We start from the raw sequence: 21,790 nt of genomic DNA on the forward strand, positions 1-21,790 counted from the left end.
CTTGAGCACAATAAGTCAGATTGGACTTAATCAACACTTAGTTCTAATCGATGTGAGATGGGTGAAGTCATCATTCATAGATCGTAAATTTGTTGTTAATCCAAAGATGTGCAGCCTCATCTGGTCCAAAAATTGCAGTTGTTTTTGTTTTTCTTTCTAGGTTTTCTCTTTTACTAAGAGTGAAAGTTAACAACATTGTGTTGTTGCCACATTCAACATTTCAACATGTAATTTTTGGCAGGGGGTAGGAACCAGAGTTATATATCTGATAGGGGGGTAGTTGTAGATGGGGCAGTGGCAGGATGTAGTGAATCTATCGGGAAAGTTTTTCACATGGTGAAACAAGGGATCAGTTAAAGTGTGTCCGCTTACACGCAAGGAGTGTCAGAAATAAGAATGAGGAACTTAGATCATGGATCAGTACTTGGGACTATGATGTTGTGGCCATAATGGAGACATGGATTTCACAGGGGGCAGGAATTGTTGCTAGATATTCCAGGGTTTAGAACATTTAAAAAGAACAGGGAGGGTGGAAAAGGAGGAGGGGGTGTAGCATTGCTAATCAGAGAATGCATTACAGCTACAGAAATGAAGGTTGTTGAGGAAGGTTTGTATACTGAGTCAGTATGGGCAGAAGTTAGGAACAGCAAGCGAGCAGCCACTTCATTGGGGGTTTTCTACAGATCCCCTAATAGCAGTAGGGAGATCAAAGAACTCATAGGCTGGCAAATTTTGGAAAAATGTAGATGTAGCAGGATTGTTGCTATGGGTGACTTCAACTTTCCCAATATTGACTGGAACCTTTTTAGTGCAGATGGTTTGGATGGAGCCATTTTTGTCAGGTGTGTTCAGGAGTGTTTCCTTACTCAGTATGTAAACAGGCCAACGAGGGGAGAGGCCATTTTGGATTTGGTGCTTGGCAATGAGTCAAGCAATGAGTCATATCTCGCGGTGGGAGAACACTTTGGTGGCAATCACCACAACTGCCGTACATTTACCATAGCCTTGGAGAGGGAACAGAGCATTTACCAAGGGAAGATATTTAATTGGAAACTATGATGCTATCAGAGAGGAATTGGGAAATACAGACTGGAAGCAATTGTTCCAAAGGAAGGGCACAACAGACATGTGGAAACTCTTTAAGGAGCAGTTGTTGCGAGTGATGCACAAATTTGTTCTTGTGAGACAGGTAAGAAGAGGTAAAATTAAGGAACCTTGAATGACGAGAACAGAGGAGCTTCTCGTCAAAAGGAAGAAGACAGGTAAGGTGGAGTAAACAGGGATCTAGCACAGTTTTAGAGGATTACAGGCTTGCTAGAAAAAAGCTCAGAGGTGGACTGAGGAGAACCTGGAGGGTCACGAGAAAGGCTTGGCATGAAGGGTTAGGAAGAATTCAAAGGCATTTCACTCATACATGAGGAATAAGAGAATTTTCAGGGAGAAGGTAGGGCTGATCAGGTATAGCATAGGGAACTTATGCGTGGAGTCTGAGCAGATAGGGGAAGCCCTAAATGAGCTTTTTGCTTTGGTTTTCACTAAGGAGAGGGACCTTGTTGTCAATGAGAACTTTGAGCAGCTGGGAGATACAGGCTTGACCAGATCAAGATTGATGAAGTTGATGTGCTGGAAATTTTGGCAAGCATTAAAATTGATAAGTCCCTAGGGCCAGACCAGATTTATCCGAGGCTGCTCTGGGAAGTGAGAAAGGAGGTTGCTAAGTCATTGATGAAGATCTTTGCTTCCTCATTCTCCACCGGAGCCATACCTGAGGATTGAAATGAGGCGACTATTGTTCCTCTTTTCAAGAAAGGTAATAGGGAAATCTCTGGCAATTACAGACCAGTCAGTCTTATGTCTGTGGTCAGCAAGGTTTTGGAAATAATTCTGAGGGATAGGATTTATGACTATTTGGAAAAACATAACATGATTAAAGACAGTCAGCAAGGCTTTGGGAGGGACAGGTCATGCCGAATTAATCTTATTGAGTTCTTTGAGGAGGTGACAAGACAGGTTGATGAAGGTCAAGCAGTGGATGTGGTGCATATAGACTTCAGCAAGCCATTTGATAAAGTTCCCCATGGTAGGCTCATTCATAAAGTCAGGAGGTATGGGATACAGGGAGATTTGGCTATCTGGATTCAGAAGGCAGACAGTGGTTGTGGATGGCAAATATTCTGCCTGGAGCTCAGTGTTGAGTGGGGTCCCACAGGGCTCTGTTCTTGGGCCTCTGCTCTTTGTAGTTTTGATAAATGACTTGGATGAGGAGGTTGAGGGGTGGATTAGTAAATTTACAAATGACACAAAGGTTGGAGGTGCTGTTGATAGTATCGAGGACTATTGTAGGCTGCAGCGTCACATAGACAGGATGCAGAGCTGGGCTGAGAAATGTCAGATGGAGTTCAACCTCGATAAATGCGAAGTGATGCACTTTTGAAGGTTGAACTTGAATGCTGAATATAGGATTAAAGACAGGAGCCTTGGCAGCGTGGAGGAACAGAGGGATCTTGGTGTTCAAGTACGTAGGTCCCTCAAAGTTGCCACCCAAGTGGATAGGGTTGTTAAGAAAGAATATGGTGTTTTGGCTTTCATTAACAGGGAGATCGAGTTTAAGAACTGCAAGGTTTTGCTACAGCTCTACAAGTCCCTGTTTAGACCACACTTGGAATATTATGTCCAGTTCTGGTCACCCTACTGTAGGAAAGATTAGAGAGACTTTGGAGAGGGTGCAAAGAAGGTTTACCATGATGCTACCTGGACTGGAGGGTTTGTCTTATGAAGAGAGGTTGACTAAGCTTGGACTTTTCTCTCTAGGGAGAAGGAGGAAGAGAGGAGACCTGATCGAGGTGTACAAGGTAATGAGAGGCATGGATAAAGTCATTAGCTAGAGACTTTTCCCCAGGGCAGGATTGACTGGCATGAGGGGTCATAGTTTTAAGATATTAGGATGAAGGTATAGAGGAGACATCAGAGGTAGGTTCTTTACACAGAGAGTAGCGCTAACCTCTGAGCCACCGTGCCACAGGCAAAATGACAGTTGATCAGACAGATGATGATTTAAAATGTCAATATATTTACAAATGTGAAAACGTATTTACTCATGCCATGTATGTTATCTTTTTTTCTTGAATTGCTCATATTCTACAATCCTGGAGTCTACAGCATGGGTAGAGGCTACCTAGTCCTGTTATAGAGTTTGAGGTTGAAGGTTTACGTTAATAATCAGGATGGACACCTGAAGCATTTGTGCAAACAAGGCCCAGACATGTGGGGGAGGTCCTGCCAGATGTAGGAACTTCCACAAGGCTTATGGTCAGAGTAGGGTAGCAGTGGATGTGTTGGGTACCTTTTAATGTCTCAAGAAAGAGCTTCTCAGTTGAGGTCTGCATATGGTTCCTTCTTGGTCTGAGTGCCTGCTAACTCCATCCTGTTTCCTTGGGAGGAAGGGGCATACTCCAAGACGCTGGTGCTGATGTCCACTGCCAACTTGCTTCTCTCAGTGGTACCTTTTCAATTTGAACATCACAGACTAAGGGCAGTTTTTTGCTTGTGGCAATATTCACAAGTAGCTACAAAAAGACATTCAAGAGAAACCTTTACTTCAAGAGTAATCAGATTATGGAATTTAGAATAAAGTTACCATAGTTCCAGAGATCTACTCACTTATTCACGAGAGAGACAATTGGTAATGGTTTCACCTGAGGTTCACCCCAGGCAAAGGCCAAGATTGACAATGCTGGACCTTCATAATGACGTTAGCCTGTACAGGAATTGAACCCATACTATTGGCATCCTTCACACCACAAATCAGCCAGTCAACCGAGCTAACTGCATTTCAAATAAGGCAAACCTAGATTAGAGCATGATTTATAAAGGGACATAGGAGTAATAAGGTTGGGGAATGGATCTGGGTGGGTTATTCTTTGGAGAGTCAATGTGGACATGTTGGATCTGTTTCCACACAGTAGGGATTCTATGAATTCTATGCTGTTAGGGTGAGATGTTAGAGAATGGAACGATGCATGTATAGAATATAAATACCAGAAGACTAGTTAGACTAAATGGCTTATTTCTGTACTGTAATTTCAATGTAATTCTGAACAAAATAAAGCATATATTAATCACAGCAGAAACCAGTGATAATAGTGATAAAGATATCTTTAAATATGTGCCTATCGTTAACAGATTTAACAGTCTATCTCTGGCCTTCAGCTTGAATTGGTTTCTTTCTCCTCAGGCCATGCCAAGATATTTTGGGCAAATGCTTCTCATTATTTATATATTGTGATTTTAAAATTTTGAAAGATGAAGCACTTAAAATAATAGCATCTTGTCACGCTCATAGTCAGTCTCTGCTTTGTAAATGAAGAATTTTTAAAATGCTGTATGAGTCAGAATTGTAAAATGATGTTTGAACTTAAACTCTGGGAGAAGGGGACTAATGACTTTTCTGAGGAGACTATGAATGGCTCTAAGTACAATTTTTAAAAAGTATTAAATGGCTCATTAAGTAGAAAAAGGAGACTTTCATCTCATCACTCTACTACGTTCAAAATGAGGTCATAGAAGTGAAAGTGCAATATTCTAACTCAAGGCATTATTAAGTACTCTCTTAGCCATTACTACAATATAATAATTTCTCATAGCTGTATTATAGGATTGTTGTGTGGACTAATGTTATTGACATTTGAATTACAATGTTATGCTGATTTATTGAATAAGACGTGATACTTTCTGAACAATACCAGTTTGAAAACAAATCCACATTAGCATTTTAAAAAACAGAGTAATCTTTCATATTTTTGAAAGTTTGTGTAATTAAGTATTTTAGTTTGACATAATGTTCTTAAGAGCATGTATACAAATTGTCTGTTTATCTGTCAGCAACGTTCAGACATTCTCAGTCCTGATACCAACTGGTTTTGAGTTTTGGGAGTCACTTATTAAAGTTAATCATTCATAAGGAATTTTTCAGGTAGTTCATTAAGATTGTTAAGAAACAGCAGAAAAAATTGATAGATTACTTAATTAGACAAAAAACAAATTGAGTATTGAGGGTGGTTCACTGATAGCAGAGGACAATCAAGCTTTCAGGACAGTCGATTGATCATATCGTGAATGCAGCATTCTGCTGTCTCCATAAATGCTAGGAATCGTTTCCTTAGATCTTTCTCCTGCTCTTACGGTAATCCCAGTAATCAACATTCTGGATGTCACCATTGACCAGAAATTGGACTCGCCATATAAATATACTGGCTAGAAATAGGGATGGCACGGTGGCTCAGTGGTTAGCACTGCTGTCTCACAGCTCCAGGGACCCAGGTTCAATTCCAGAGGTAACTGTCTGTGTGGAGTTTGCACATTCTCCCGTATCTGCATAGGTTTCCTCCGGGTGCTCCGGTTTCCTCCCACAGTCCAAAAATGTGCAGGTCAGGCGAATTGGCCACGGTAAATTGCCCATAGTATTAGGTGCATTAGTCAGAAGGAAATGGGTCTAGGTGGGTTACTCTTCGGAGAGTCAGTGTGGACTGGTTGGGCCGAAGGGAATCTTAAAAAAAAAGCAGATCAGATGCTAGGAATACTATAGTGAGTAATTCACCTCCTGCACCCTCCTCTCCACCAAAGCCTGGGCAAAGCACAAGGCAGGGATGTAATGGAATATACTCCATTTGCCTGGATGGATGCATCTCCAACAACCCTCCAGGACAAAGCAACTCATTTGATTGGCACTATATGCACAAATAGTCAGTCAATTCCCCATTAATTCTCAGTAGTAGCAATGTACTAGATAGAATGCAAAAATTTGCCAAAAATCCTTAGCATCTTCCAAATCTATGAACAATTCCATTTAGTAGAACAAGGACAGCAGATACATGGGACCACCACTACCTGCAAGATCACCCACAAGCCACTCACTGACTTGAAAATATATCACCCTTCCTTCATTGTCCCTCGGTCAAAATCCACCCTAAGAAATTGTGGGTCAACATAAGCACATGGATTACAGCAGGACAAGAAGGCAGCTCACAATCACCTTCCCAGGGGAAGCTAGGGCCAGGGAATAAATGCTGGCCAGCCAGTGATGTCCACTGTCATGAGTGAATGAGAAACAGAATTTGCATATGGTGAGATCATAGGGGTCAGGCAGATAATTAATTAGGTGAGTTTGGTACGATATGGAGAGAAAATTCAATGGCCTTGAGATGAAAAATACTCCAAAAACATGATGCAACTTGCTCTTAGCAAAGAAAGTGTAAGATTTAACCCAGAAAATAGAGGAGTAGACTATTTAGCCCTTCCAGCCTACATCCTCATTCATGGCTGGTCTTCTGTTTCAATTCATCTTTCCAACCTATTTCTCCACATCTACTAATATTCTGAGACATTTAAAAAAAGACATGTTTTATGTCAAAAAGTACTTTATTTATTGAGTGGGCTGAAACCATTGGATAAGTGAGAAGAGTGAACAGCAGTATTTCAAATGATTTTAAACATATATATTTGCTCTAGGCTACACATTCCAAAGAAATTAGCATAGAACAGCCTGTCTATAAGTAACGCAGCAGCAACAATCAACCTGCAAATGGCTGTATTTCCTGACCCAGTCAAAAAACATCCATTCATCACCAGCATCTTCAGCTGAAGTTGAACAAGTCATTATCACTATGGATAATGGACCTGGATGAGAACAGAACTCTCCTCCAGTCATAATCTAATCATTTCTACAAAATAGACCGGGAATTAGCTTGCTATATCAATGTTTGGGTAACTGGTAAATTTCTGAAGGGATGTTACATCATGAGTCAACTAACTTCTTCTGTGTGTTAAAGCATTGCTTTTGAAATCAACCACCTGATGAAGGGGCAGCACTCCGAAAGCTAGTGCTTCCAAATGAACCTGTTGGACTATAACCTGGTTTGTGTGTTTTTTATCTTTTGAGATAAATGAGGACAAGTAGGAAGAAGAGTAAAATGAAAAGAAAAAGAAGGAAGAAGAACAATTACTATAAGTGGCCTGTCTCTCTCACATGTCATCCTGCAAGCTGTGTCCTGCTTGTTGTTTGTCGAGTTATGCACTCCAGACAGTATCTTAAAACCCAGCAAATACTGACTCCAGAGGAAAGGCTAGAAATCAACTATCAACTTCTTTGTATGATCTCAATACAGAATCCAGAAGGCCATTGAGCCCAGGCTTGTAATGCACATGAGTGCATGTGTGCTAAGTCTTTGCTTTTAAAAAAAAATTGCTGTTGCAATCGCCTAAGTGGGAAAAGAAAGGAGTCATTCTAAACTTTCTTATATGACCATAACATGTTCTAAATCTTTAATATACTCAATGATAAAGCATCAATAATTCTCAGTGATAGAGAAGTCCAGGATCATGAAATTTCTCCCAATTTCCATTTCCTCAGCCCCTTATCCAGAGACTCTGCTCCTATGAAATAGATGTTCCGGCTTGTAAAACTACTTTCCAGTTGCTTATCATTTGAATCCGTTATCTTGCTCCCATACCAACATTTCCAGTTACAGTGTTTTAACAAAACTCAATATTAGCTGGAGGGATAAAATCTAGTTTCCTGCTTAGTCACTTGGAGGCTGGAGGCCTCCAGGAGCAAATATTGAGTTCTACAACTTCAGATCATGACCTCACTTTACCCCTCCATCTCACTGCTAGTGGTGTCTTGTTTGCATGTTGTTGACTTTGCTGGAAGAAAACAGATTCATTTCTCCATTTCACACCTTTATTTATATCTACTGTACATCTCTATCACTGCTTTAGCATGTACTATGTCTTTTGCTCAGGGAACCCTCACCATCTATTCTGCTTGCTCCTCCTTTCCCCATGACAACACCATAAAAACTTTTACATTCAAATCCTTTTTAGTTTTGAAGAAGATTCATATCAAACTTAAAACATTAACTCTCTTTCTCTCTCCACGGATGCTTCCAGAACTGCTTTGCTCCATCAATGCATTCTGTTTTATTTTTAGATGTACTGTACTGCTCAAAGATGTTATTCTCCATCTTCATTCAGAATCTGCATTTGCACTTATGTCAGGAGCTGTGGGTTGAATCTTATGTTTTGTTTTTGTTTAAGCCTGAGTTGTGTTGAGTTTCTTTGGAGGGCTTTTTTGCTGTGAGTCCAAGTGTTAGCTCCCCACTCTGCCTTCATGTCCAGTTCAAGCTCCATCTTTCAGCACAACCTTCCCAGAAAAAGCTTGGCACTCGCAGATCTACACCAAAAGATCACATGCCTTGTGCCCATCTTTGGGAATCTGCTTTGTATCTGGTCAAGAATGGCATTCCAAAGTTGGCCCTGCTGAACATGTCAGAGAAGTGGAAATGGTTACCTGAGGATGAGCTCCCAAATATTCAAATCCCCTTCCTGGTTGCAATGCCATAAGCACCACAGAGTTTACACTTTCCCAAGCCCCCACCCAAACTGCCAACATGCCTTTGTCCCTGCCTAAAGCAGCCACTGATATATGAGATGACCATCAGAAGTGTGGTCATTCACTGGAGCCAGGGTATTTCTGACCGTGGGCAAACACCTTTCCTCCCCTTGCAAATATAATTGCCCTTTCTCTATAATTGTTATTGCCCACTCCTTACCCCTGCAGTCTTGTGCACATGCATGTACATGCATGCACAAAATACACACAATAGCCCCTTAGCTTCTGTGGATGGAGTCAATAGACTGACTGTGGGTTATGTTCTTGAGTGACCTTCATGGAAAGCTCAAGATGAGAAGTGTCCAGACCCCTGACTGGTGGCTGTACATTTTTCTGATCATGTTAGTATATCTTCCTTCCCTAGTTTGGCAATGTGTTGTAACAACAGCAAATGCCACATAGTACAGGTGTGAGATTAACATAGCACACTGACCATACAACAAAATGTATATCCCCTTGAGGGAGAACTGCTGACCAGCAAGACAAGCTGCCTGTTTGTTTGACTGTACTAATTGGGAAGGCAAGGCAATTAGCGTGGATGCTGCGAGAATGTAGTTAGGTGCTAAGTGAATGAGCACTAAAACAGCAAGATAGGAGCCCTGCAATGAGTCCAGTCTCTGAGCTGGAGCCCTTCCATGTGCTCGTGGAGGTTTTTTTGGAGCAAACATTGAGCTGAATCTGCCAGGTATCTGCTCTAGTTTCCATGTTAGGCTTTCTGTTGGAGCTTGTTTGGCATGTTTCATCAGACGAAACACTGAATATTAATAAGGCAAGTTAGGTTATCAACAAGGCACTCAGTAAGCAATAATTTCCCCTTAATTGGTAACTTGCTATACTGTTTATCAAAAGCATAAAAGATGAAGCACGTTGCTCCTGACATTGAGGCTGGTTTTGACAGACTTCTCTGATTCTGCCACATATATCATCATAGGCAATAATATTCAACACCCTATAAGGTCCATCCAGAGGGCCCAAGGAATCTCTTCACTCTGTCATATCTTTACTTTAGCCATTGACACACTGAGTTAGACCATTTGAATTTTGTCTATAAAGTCATAGAGTCATAGAGATGTACAGCATGGAAACAGACCCTTCGGTCCAACCTGTCCATGCCGACCAGATATCCCAACCCAATCGAGTCCCACCTGACTGCACCCAACCCATATCCCTCCAAACCCTTCCTATTCATATACCCATCCAAATGCCTTTTAAATGTTGCAATTGTACTAGCCTCCACCACTTCCTCTGGCAGCTCATTCCATACACGTACCGTCCTCTGTGTGAAAAAGTTGCCCCTTAGGTCTTTTTTATATCTTTCCCCTCTCACCCTAAACCTATGCCTTCTAGTTCCCTAACCCCAGGGAAAATTCTTTGTCTATTTATGCTATCCATGCCCCTAATAATTTTATAAACCACTGTCAGGTCACCCCTCAGCCTCCAACACACCAGGGAAAACAACCTTAGCCTGTTCAGCGTCTCCCTATAGCTCAAATCCTCCAACCCTGGCAACATCTTTGTAAGTCTTTTCTGAACCTTTTCAAGTTTCACAACATCTTTCTGATAGGAAGGAGACCAGAACTGCATGCAATATTCTAACAATGGCCTAACCATTGTCCTGTCCAACCGCAATATGACCTCCCACCTCCTGTACTCAATACTCTGACCAATAAAGGAAAGCATACCAAACGCCTTCTTCACTATCCTATCTCCCTGCGTCTCCACTTACAAGAAGCTAGGAACCTGCACTCCGAGGTCTCTTTGTTCAGCAACACTCCTGAGGACCTTACCATTAACAGTATTAGTCCTGCAAAGATACAAAATGCATTTATCTGAATTAAACTCCATCTACCACTTCTCAGCCCATTGTCCCATCTTGTCAAGATCCTGTTGTTATCTGAGGTAACCTTCTTTGCTATCCACTACACCTCCAATTTTGGTGTCATCTGTAAACTTACTAACTGTACCTCTTTTATGCTAGCATTCAAATCATTTATGTAAATGACAAAAAGTAGAGGACCAGCATCGATCCTTGTGACACTCCACTAGTCACAGGCCTCCAGTCTGAAAAACAACCCTCCGCCACCCTCTGTCTCCTACCTTTGAGCCAGTCAGTTCTGTATCCAAATGGCTAGTTCTCCCTGTGTTCCGTGAGATCTAACCTTGCTAATCGGTCTCCCATGGGGAACCTTGTCGAAAGCCTTACTGAAGTCCATATAGATCACATTTATCATTCTGCCCTCATCAATCTCTTGTTACTTCTTCAAAGAACTCAATCAAATTTGTGAGACATGATTTCTCATGCACAAAGCCATGTTGACTATCCCTAATCAGCCCTTGCCTTTCCAAATATGTGTAGATCCTATCCCTCAGGATTCCCTCCAATAACTTGCCCACCACTGATGTCAGGCTCACTGATCAATAGTTCCCTGGCTTGTCCTTACCATTCTTCTTAAACAGTGGCATAACCAAATCCTGAATTAATGTGACCACAGCTTCCAAATAGCTGTTTGATGGTGACTGTGTACCTGCAAACATATTTAAGAAAGTGAGGACTGCAGATGCTGGAGATCAGAGTCGAGGGAGTGGTGCTGGAAAAGCACACCAGGTCAGGCAGCAACCGAGGAGAAGGAGAATCGACGTTTTGGACATAAGATTCCTGATGAAGCGCTTATGCCTGAAACATTGATTCTCCTGCTCCTTGAATGCTGCCTGACTTGCTGTGTTTTCCAGCACCACGCTCTCGATTGTAAGCATCTTTGTCAATTTGCTATAATGTTAACTGTCTGTTCAATTCTGTGAACTACAAACTGTCTTAAATTAAATCCATTACTCAAACACGGTTGCTTCACAAACATAAATAATTATGTCAACTAATAGTGGAGAGTAAAGTGTTGAAGAAATTCTATGATCTTTTGTCAGTATTCAGTAACACCAATTTTTGGCAAATTACAATGTGTTGTGATATTTTTATGTCTCCATCATCCACCATCCCCCCCAATCCCGCCACCATAACCATTGTCTTTCTCTATTTACAAAGTTCTCAAATTATCCTAACTTGGAGTTTAACTTCATGTTTGTTTTCCCCAATGGTAAAAAGGTCACAAGTAATATTAGCAACAAGGAGCTGTATGGACTATTTCCTTGGTAAAAACAATGAATGCAGATGCTGGAAACCAGATTCTGGATCAGTGGTGCTGGAAGAGTACAGCATGTCAGGCAGCATCCAAAGTGCAGCGAAATCGACGTTTCAAAGGGCTTTTGCCTGAAACGTCGATTTCGCTGCACTTTGGATGCTGACTGAACTGCTGTGCTCTTCCAGCACCACTGATCCAGAATCTGGACTATTTCCTTGCCAATGAAAGTGAAAATTAAAACCAATTTATTTTTGCACAAAACAAAGTAATTCTTTTAATCATAGAAAATTCGTAAACATCTGAGAATATTTGTATAAAAGAAACAAAGTTAAAGTAAAATTTGCCATAGTAGGTAGTGACGATTAAATATTTTGTCATTTGCTTCTGGATTGTTCCATAGTATGTAAATAATTGTAGATTTCTTATTTCACATGGAAGAATTAGATTACTTACAGTGTGGAAACAAGCCCTTCGGCCCAACAAGTCCATACCGACCCGCAACCCACCCATTCCCCTACATTTACCCCTTTTACCTAACACTACGGGCAATTTAGCATAGCCAATTCACCTGACCTGCATATCTTTGGACTGTGGGAGGAAACCGGAGCACCCGAAGGAAACCCACGCAGATACGGGGAGAATGTGCAAACTCCACACAGTCAGTTGCCTGAGTCGGGAATTGAACTCGGGTTCTGGCGCTGTGAGGCAGCAGTGCTAACCACTATGCCACCGTGCCACCCACTAATTGTTAAAAGAATTGTTTGTAAAATTATATAGCTGCAAAGTGTGTTATCTGAGAAAGTATGTGGATTCCTTTTGTTTTGTACATGAAAGCTATTATCTCAACTCCTGATATTCTGAAAAGTATCACATAAATGTAAATTTTGTTTCTGTTTTTGATAGGATCCAAGCCAAGAACAAGACATCCCAAAGCACTTTACAGCCAAATAAGTACATTTGAAGTGTAGTTGCCGTGGTAATATAGGAGACACAGCAACCAATATGCCCACAGTAAGCTCCCACAAAATAGCAAAGTGATAAATAACTGAACCATCCATTTGAAGTGATGTTAGTTGTGGAATAATTGTTAGCCTGCAAACTGGGTAAAATTCCTCTGTCCTTATTCAACATAATACCATGGGATCCTTTACTCTCATTTGAAAGGGCAGCGGGGGTTTTGAAAGAATTGTTGCATTAGGATCTGTCCTTTTGCAATGTTTCACTTTTCCAATATAAATGAATTAATGATTTATTATTACTTGTATTTAAGGGAGAATACAGTGAAAAGCATCCATTGTTGCCAGCTCTGGCATCATATTGAATAACAAAAATAAAAAAGCAAATATCACTGAAGCAGAGTCCATGTTTATTTTTTATCCATTACTTCAGTTCAAGGCGTAATCCCATCACTGCCAATGACAGAGTTGCCACTCTACAGACCTTACTGTTGGGACCAGCTCACCAACACCACCGATGCTGCTGAGTCCCATGCTGGACCCACACTTGCCCCTCTGCCAATGAAAGTTAAGAAGGAAGAGAAAGAAATAAAAAGAAAAGCTGATGGATAAAATTAACGAACGATCCTCGCTAATATAAAACTGAAAAATGGTTGATTCCTGATCTCCTCCTTCACAAATGGGCTGTCAGAAGTTTAAAATAGTGGCAAAGTATGGATGCCTAAAGATGAATGTTGGAAGCAAAGGGTTGAATCTTCCATTATTCAGTCAGGTTCAAAGCCAGGCATAGAAATGGTATCATTTCCACTCAAGGGTGGATCCGCTTTGCTTGAGTTACAGTCGCATGGTTCTCAGTTCATTACATGTCCATGCGTAATTTTGCAAGAGCAGAATTGTGAATCTTACAGGGTGGACTGCCAGGCTGTTCTCACCCATGCCAACACTTGAGATTCACTGAACCTCTGTTTACATGTTGTAGTCCTGTATCGTCACTTTACCAGGATGATACTTTAATTTGTCTCCTCTTTTAGGTTTCGAGGAATACATTTGTCAGAAAGATGATTGTCTGGATACCTGTGAGCCATGGTCAGAAGTGATGGATTATGGAAAATGATGGTCAATGCATGAAGAATAATGCAGAAATTCAAGTTGGACATTCTTTGTTCTGTACTCAGGATGCCAAATTTTATTTAAATTGCTGGATTGTAATGAGGTGTTGCATATGGATAGGCTCCTGTCTTAATTGGCCTTTTATTATCAGAATGAGATTCTGTTTTAAAATACAAATTTGTGCCATCCATAAAAGTCCTAGGCGTGTGATTGTTTCCAGCAGTCCCGATGGCACAGATGGTAACAGAAAGAATGGAAGATTCAATGATTGTGCAATTTCAATATCTTTCAGATACTGGAAACAGGTGATGAAACATTGGGTTACATGGGACTGCCTAAGGATTCAGACACTGTGGCTACTCCGAGGGTATCATTGCGAACACCAGCACAGTGCTCACATATTATCTATACTTTCAGAGAATTAAATGCTTTCTGATTCACAACTAACCTTGGCTGGCCCATTGGTACCATATGAATGCAGTCAGTGACTTTTTTGTATATTAGGGAAACGATCAATGGTCCCATACATTCTTTCTCTTCCAGTTTTGCACTGTCGTCATTGGTGTTAAACTTTATGAAGGTGTCTATTCTTCTTAACAATACAGTACATCTTGTCATTATTCTGATCTAACTATAGACTGATGAATGCAAAATGTTGCAGATGTCACCTACTGATTCTTGAATGGATCCCGAGTCATAGAAATTTAAGGCCATTATGCTCTTTATGTATCACAGGTATCAAATAACCAACCACACAATTGACGTTTATCTCCATTGCAAGACTCTCACTCGAAGATATGGCTGCCTATATGGAGTGACATCACCATCTCTAACTTCGACAGTATGTAATCTGAAGGAAATTTAAGCACTTCTGTACACTCTTCCATCAAGGTAAAGCCATCTCCCTGAGAATCAAGGCTCCTCTCTGAAGCCTTCAGTGTCACCATGCCTTGCATACTGTGCAGCAAGCTGGTTGCTGCTGGCACCGGCCATCTATCCATCTCTCACTGCTTCTCCTTCCCTTGTCATCACTTGAGGAACTTGCTGAAGAGTGCATCATTTCAATGGACTGTTGTGTCTCCTCTGCTGGTCCCTTTGCCTTCAGTTGCTCAATATCAAATGGCTGATCAGAATCCTCAAGGAAATATTTCTCTCACCTCTTATTCAGTCTTAATTACAGCCTCCAACTCCTCACTCTATTCCATTGATTAAATCTTTTATTTGCATCGTTGTATTGTTTGGATGTCACTGTTATAATTCCCAACTGCCCATGCAGCCCCCTTACACTCACCTGACCAATGCAAAATCACATTAGTTCCCACCAGCTTTTAACCGGCCTGGATAGGTAAGTGAGTAGACTTCTGATTTTTTTCAAATATCGAATTTGGACACAGTGGCCTTGGGGTTCATAATATAACACCACAACACCTTATTTTACAGCTTACCTGTTGTCTAAACACAAAACTCTGCTCTTGTAGTGCAGCATGAACCTTTCTTACTACAAACAATGTAAATCTATCAGCTCAAACTGGGGTGAATAAAGCCATTTATTTGATCCTAGGGCTGAACAGATTAATTGTGTTAGATTATAATGTGAGTCACACATTGGCAATTATGATCTCGATCTTAGTACATTCTTTTGGTAAACTGATCTTATTTAACTGTAAGAAATGAATATATTTTAATAACATTTGCACATATTTACAAATGTCCAATAATGGTAACAGACACATAAACAAATTGCTGATGATAGTACAAAACACTTGGTCATAGCTCTTGGAATAATTAAGCTGGAAGTTTTGAGAAAAGTACCAGCCAAGGGTATCATGAAAAGATTCCCAACTGAACACATTGACAAGGTAATATAACAACTGACCAATTTTTGTCAACAGATACTTGACTGAGATCTGGCTGGTGTAAAATGAACTAGAGTTTCATTCAATTGATCCAGGCACACCATTCCATTTTCATGCTAATGGACAGCAGCCTAGCTTTTGTAATAACAAAGGCCTTCAGAGACTTCTTGTGGATTGCTTTGCTCATTGATTTGTAAGTTTACATTCTAGCAGTAAATAAATAAGTGGGAAAAGATTAGATCTTTTGAGTGCAAAGGGGGAACCATAATATGAACATGACAACAAAGTTGTTCTGATATGTGGTGTTACACCAAGATCATTAAAATTACTTTATGTATTTGTATTTTTTATTGAAAAGAAATGATGGATGCCCAGTTAATAATTAATTTATCTGGGGAGTCTTCATTAGGTGCATTTTTTCTGAAGGCTGTGAAAGTCAATGTTTGAGAAGTAGGCTCTTGCACCTGAACCAGACATAAAGCTGCCAAATTATATTGTGATGATGCCAGTGTTGGACTAGGGTGGACAATGTCAGAAGTTACACAACACAAGGTTATAGTCAAACAGATTTATTTTAAATACCAAGTTTTCAGAGGAGCAGTGCTCCGAGAAATGGTGATTTATATAAACCTGTTGTACTGTAATCTTATGTTGTGTGACTTCTGAAATTATATTGTAAGTTAAAACATTAACAATATTGGATAAACTCAATGGGTCTGGCAGTATGTCTGGAGAGAGAAACAGCATTAATATTCAAGTCCAGTATGATGATTCTTCAGAGTCATATCTGACTCAAGCTTTAACTTTGTTCTTCTCTCCACTAAGATTGCCAGAACTGCTGAGTTTCTCCAGCATTCCTTGTGTCGATTTCAGATTTCCAGCATCTGCTGTATTTTGCTTTATATTGTATTGTACTTTGTTTTTGCACTGATGTCTGTTGCCAAACTGTCGGAGGAGGTATTGGTGGTTGTGGTAGTGCCATCCAGCCCAAAGAATTTGTTGAAATTTCTTTGCTGAGTCAACTCATGACCCTTTGTCAAGTCTAGCTTTAATTTGTTTTTCGCAATCTCCTTTAACCAGGACCTTCGATGCTCTACTAGTTGCCTGGCTCTGGCTCCCTTCACCACACAGAAACCCTTTGTGACAACTTTTATACTATAGAAAGGCCTGAACGTACAAGTTGCCTGTATGTAATTACTATCAATACAATTGTGAGCTCTGCCTTTGAGAAGACTGCTGGAGTTGTGCTTCTATCCTCCAGGTGTGTACTGACAATGCATTGCAAATAGTGAAGGTGGAAATGAATAAACTTATCTTCCTTGTTGCTGTAAGTCACTCATATGTTTGAGGCAGCCAGATAGCACATATATAAGGCATATATCACTTAGAACAAGATGTCAAACCAGTATAAGTCTTTACTATGTGAAGACAGGTAACAGAGATATACTGGTGCTTGATGAATCTCTGAGTAAGCCCAGTTTGAGGCTTGCATAGTTAATTTTGGATCATAACATATTTTTGGTGAATTTGTACAACAGAGATTTGATTTCATAATAATGTAGAAATTTTATGCCTAGGAATACAGTTAGATTAGATAATGTGATTTGGGTAATTTTGCTCTTGGTGGAGAGATTAAATATTTTTGAATCCTTCCCTGAAGATAAAGGGTTTTGATAGACCAGATTGAATGTGACTTTGAAAAGACATGGCTAAATGGACTGAAAGGATCTTCATGTTATGCACATTACTTTAGCTGGACTGCAGCATGTGGGCATTTTTATGAATGCAAGACTGTCCTGTGTAAATGCGTCTGTAGGAGATGCTTCTGTCTTGCATCCCTTTGACTCAGAACAATTGAGCTAGAGAGTTAGCTATACAAAATCCAACAGATGAGAGGACAAGGAAGGAAGATTGAGACTGGAAAGGAGCAGAATGTAAGGGATTTTGAAGATGTTGAGAAGGATGTCGTGCAGTCATTGGTCATGTCCAATAACCAAACACCAGCTCGCGGACGCCTCCTCTTATCGCCCCCTTGACCATGACCCCACCTCCCACCACCAAACCATCATCTCCCAGACCAGCAATAACCTCAATTTCTCAGGGGATCTCCCATCCACCGCCTCCAACCTCATAGTCCCACAACCCTGCACCGCCCATTTCTACCTCCTGCCCAAAATCCACAAACCTGACTGCTCCGGCCGACCCATTGTCTCAGCCTGCTCCTGCCCCACCGAACTCATCTCCGCGTACCTCGACACGGTTCTGTCCCCTTTAGTCCAAGAACTCCCCACCTACATTCGGGACACCACCCACGCCCTCCACCTCCTTCATGATTTTCGCTTCCCCAGTCCCCAACGCCTTATCTTCACGATGGACATCCAGTCCCTGTACACCTCCATCCCTCATCACGAAGGACTCAAAGCCCTCCGCTTCTTCCTTTCCCGCCACACCAACCAGTACCCTTCCACTGACACCCTCCTTCGACTGACTGAACTGGTCCTCACCCTGAATAACTTCTCTTTTCAATCCTCCCACTTCCTCCAAACTAAAGGAGTTGCCATGGGCACCCGCATGGGCCCCAGCTATGCCTGCCTCTTCGTAGGATATGTGGAACAGTCCATCTTCCGCAACCAAACTGGCACCACCCCCCACCTTTTCCTCCGCTACATCGATGACTGTATCGGCGCTGCCTCGTGCTCCCACGAGGAGGTTGAACAGTTCATCAACTTTACCAACACCTTCCATACCGACCTCAAATTCACCTGGACTGTCTCAGACTCCTCCCTCCCCTTCCTAGACCTTTCCATTTCTATCTCGGGCGACCGACTCACCACAGACATCTACTATAAACCGACTGACTCCCACAGCTACCTGGACTACACCCTCCCACCCTGCCCCCTGTAAAAATGCCATCCCATATTCCCAATTCCTTCGTCTCCGCCGCATCTGCTCCCAGGAGGACCAGTTCCAATACCGTACAGCCCCGATGGCCTCCTTCTTCAAGGACCGCAGATTCCCCCCAGACGTGATCGACGATGCCCTCCACCGCATCTCCTCCACTTCCCGCTCCTCCGCCCTTGAGCCCCGCTCCTTCAACTGCCACCAAGACAGAACCCCACTGCTTCTCACCTACCACCCCACCAACCGCCGTATACAGCGTATCATCCGCCGTCATTTCCGCCTCCTCCAAACGGACCCCACCACCAGGGATATATTTCTCTCCCCTCCCCTATCAGCGTTCCGCAAAGACCACTCCCTTCGTGACTCCCTCGTCAGGTTCACACCCCCCACCAACCCAACCTCCACTCCCGACACCTTCCCCTGCAACCGCAGGAAATGTAAAACTTGCGCCCACACCTCCTCCCTCACTTCCCTCCAAGGCCCCAAGGGATCCTTCCATATCCGCCACAAGTTCACCTGTACCTCCACACACATCATCTATTGCATCCGCTGCACCCGATGTGGCCTCCTCTACATTGGGGAGACGGGCCGCCTACTTGCGGAATGCTTCAGAGAACACCTCTGGGACGCCCGGACCAACCAACCCAACCACCCCGTGGCTCAACACTTTAACTCTCCCTCCCACTCCACCGAGGACATGCAGGTCCTTGGACTCCTCCATCGGCAGAACGTAACAACACGACGGCTGGAGGAGGAGCCCCTCATCTTCCGCCTGGGAACCCTCCAACCACAAGGAATGAACTCAGATTTCTCCAGTTTCCTCATTTCCCCTCCCCCCACCTTGTCTCAGTCGGTTCCCTCAACTCAGCACCGCCCTCCTAACATGCAATCTTCTTCCTAACCTCTCCGCCCCCACCCCACTCCAGCCTATCACCCTCACCTTGACCTCCTTCCACCTATCACATCTCCATCGCCCCTCCCCCAAGTCTGTCCTCCCTACCTTTTATCTTAGCCTGCCTGGCACATTCTCCTCATTCCTGATGAAGGGCTCTGGCCCGAAACGTTGAATTTCCTGTTCCTTGGATGCTGCCTGACCTGCTGTGCTTTAACCAGCAACACATTTCCAGCCATGTCCAATAATATCCTTGCCACCTGTGAAGTCAAGGAGAAAGGTAGGATCGTGATAATCTAGACCAGAAGGTGCAGAAGGCTGATGGGGCATGATGAAGAGCCGATTAGAAATGGAGATATTAAAGAGAACTTTATATTTAGGGGCACAGAAACCAAAAATGAGATTTCTCAATGATATAGTGTTTAACCTATGACAAAGCAAGGAATATTTGACATCAGCTGGAGACACTCTAGCAAATAAGGAGACAGGAGTAAAATAATGACTAGAGAAAGGTTAGCGCCAATCAAGGATAATAGTGGGAAGTTGTGTGTGTGGTCAGAGGAGACGAGGAAGCACTAAACGAATAGTTTCCCTCAGTATTCATACTGGAAAAAGACAATGTTGTTGAGGAGAATGCTGAGATACAGGCTACTAGACAAGGTGTGATTGAGGTTCAAAGGAGGAAGTGCTCACAATTCTGGAGAGTATAAAAACAGATAAGTCTCCTGGGCCAGATGTTTTCTCTAAGATTCTCTGGGAAAGCCAGGGAGGAGATTGCAGAGCCTTTGGCTTTGATCTTTATGTTGTCATTGTCTACAGGAATAGTGCCAAATGACTACAGAATAGCAAATGTTGCCCCCTTGTTTAAGAACATGAAACTACCCTAGTAATTATAGGTCAGTGAGCCTTACTTTGGTTGTGTGTAAAGTGTTGGAAAAGGTTATAAGAGATAGGATTTATAATCATCTGTAGAAGAATAAGTTGATTAGGGATAGTCAACATGACTTTGTGAAGGGTAGGTGAAGGTGCTTCACAAACCTTATTGAGGTCTTTGAGAAGGTGACCAACCAGGTGGATAAGGGTAAAATGGTTGATGTGGAGTATATGAATTTCAGTAAGGCGCTTGATAAGGTAGGCTATTGCACAAAATACAGAGGCATGGGATTGAGGGTGATTTAGCTGTTTGGATCATAAGTTGGCTGAAAGAATAGAGGGTGGTGGTTGATGGGAAATATTCATCTTGGAGTTCAGTAACTAGTAGTGTACTGCAAGGATCTGTTTTGAGACAACTGCTGTTTGTCATTTTTATAAATAACCTGGATGAGAGCGTGGAAGGATGGGTTAGTAAAATTGTGGATAACACTAAGGTCGGTGGGGTTGTAGATAGTGTTGATAGGTGTTACAGGTTACAGAGGGAAATAGATAAGCTGCAGAGGTAGGCTGAGAGGTGGAAAATGGAGTTTAATGTGGAAATGTGTGAGGTGGTTTACTTTGGAAGCAGCAACAGGAATAAAGAGTACAGGGCTAATGGTAAGATCCTTGGTAGTGTAGATGGGCGGACACGGTGTACATGTACATAAATCCCTGAAAGTTGCCACCTAGGTTGATAAGGTTGTTAAGAAGGCATAAGGTGTTAGCTTTTATTGGTAAAGGGAGCCACAAGGTCATGCTGCAGCTGTACAAAACTCTCATCCAGCCGCACTTGGAGTATTGCATACAGTTCTGGTCACTGCATTAAAGGAAGGATGTGGAAACTTTGGAAAGGGTTCAAAGAAGATTTACTAGGACATTGCCTGGTATGGAGGGAAGGTCTTACGAAGAAAGTCTGAGGGACTTGAGGCTGTTTTCATTAGAGAGAAGGTTGAGAGGTGACAGAATTCAGACATATTAGATAATCAGAGGGTTAAATGACATGGACAGTGAGTCTTGTGCCAACTGCCTAAGCGCCACATATGAACAACTCTGGTTCCTGCATGAATGCCAAAAGAATCAAATCCTTCCACCATGTGTCAGATACAGACCACCAGTCAACAACCCACAAGCCAGGGACACAGCCAGACAGAACGGATTCAGGATGATCCAGGTAATGCTTACGGACGCTCACAATAGACTCCACAAATACAGACAAGAAATTGCGTGCCAAAAATCTTTAATTTCAAAAACCACCAATCAGGAATGGACCCGGACCATAGAACAGGCCATCACCATAGGACAGAACAGGACCACACACCGCAAAAAAAACGGCACTAAAAGAAAAAATGGTCAAGCTAACACACAACAGAGAGGACACCACAACACACACCTGGGTTAGAAACCTCTCCCACAGACAGCTCACAGACACGGAAAGAACAATACTGGCCAAGGGACTCAACTGCAACCACAGGGATGCCAAGACAGCAGACTTCCTAGCGCAGCACTAGAATGCACACTCAGGAACAATGGACTGACAGAAGAGACACAACAAACAGTGAGACAAAATATCATACCTCTGA

Source organism: Hemiscyllium ocellatum, chromosome 8 (assembly GCF_020745735.1).
Source record: "Hemiscyllium ocellatum isolate sHemOce1 chromosome 8, sHemOce1.pat.X.cur, whole genome shotgun sequence".
Lineage (NCBI taxonomy): Eukaryota > Metazoa > Chordata > Chondrichthyes > Orectolobiformes > Hemiscylliidae > Hemiscyllium > Hemiscyllium ocellatum.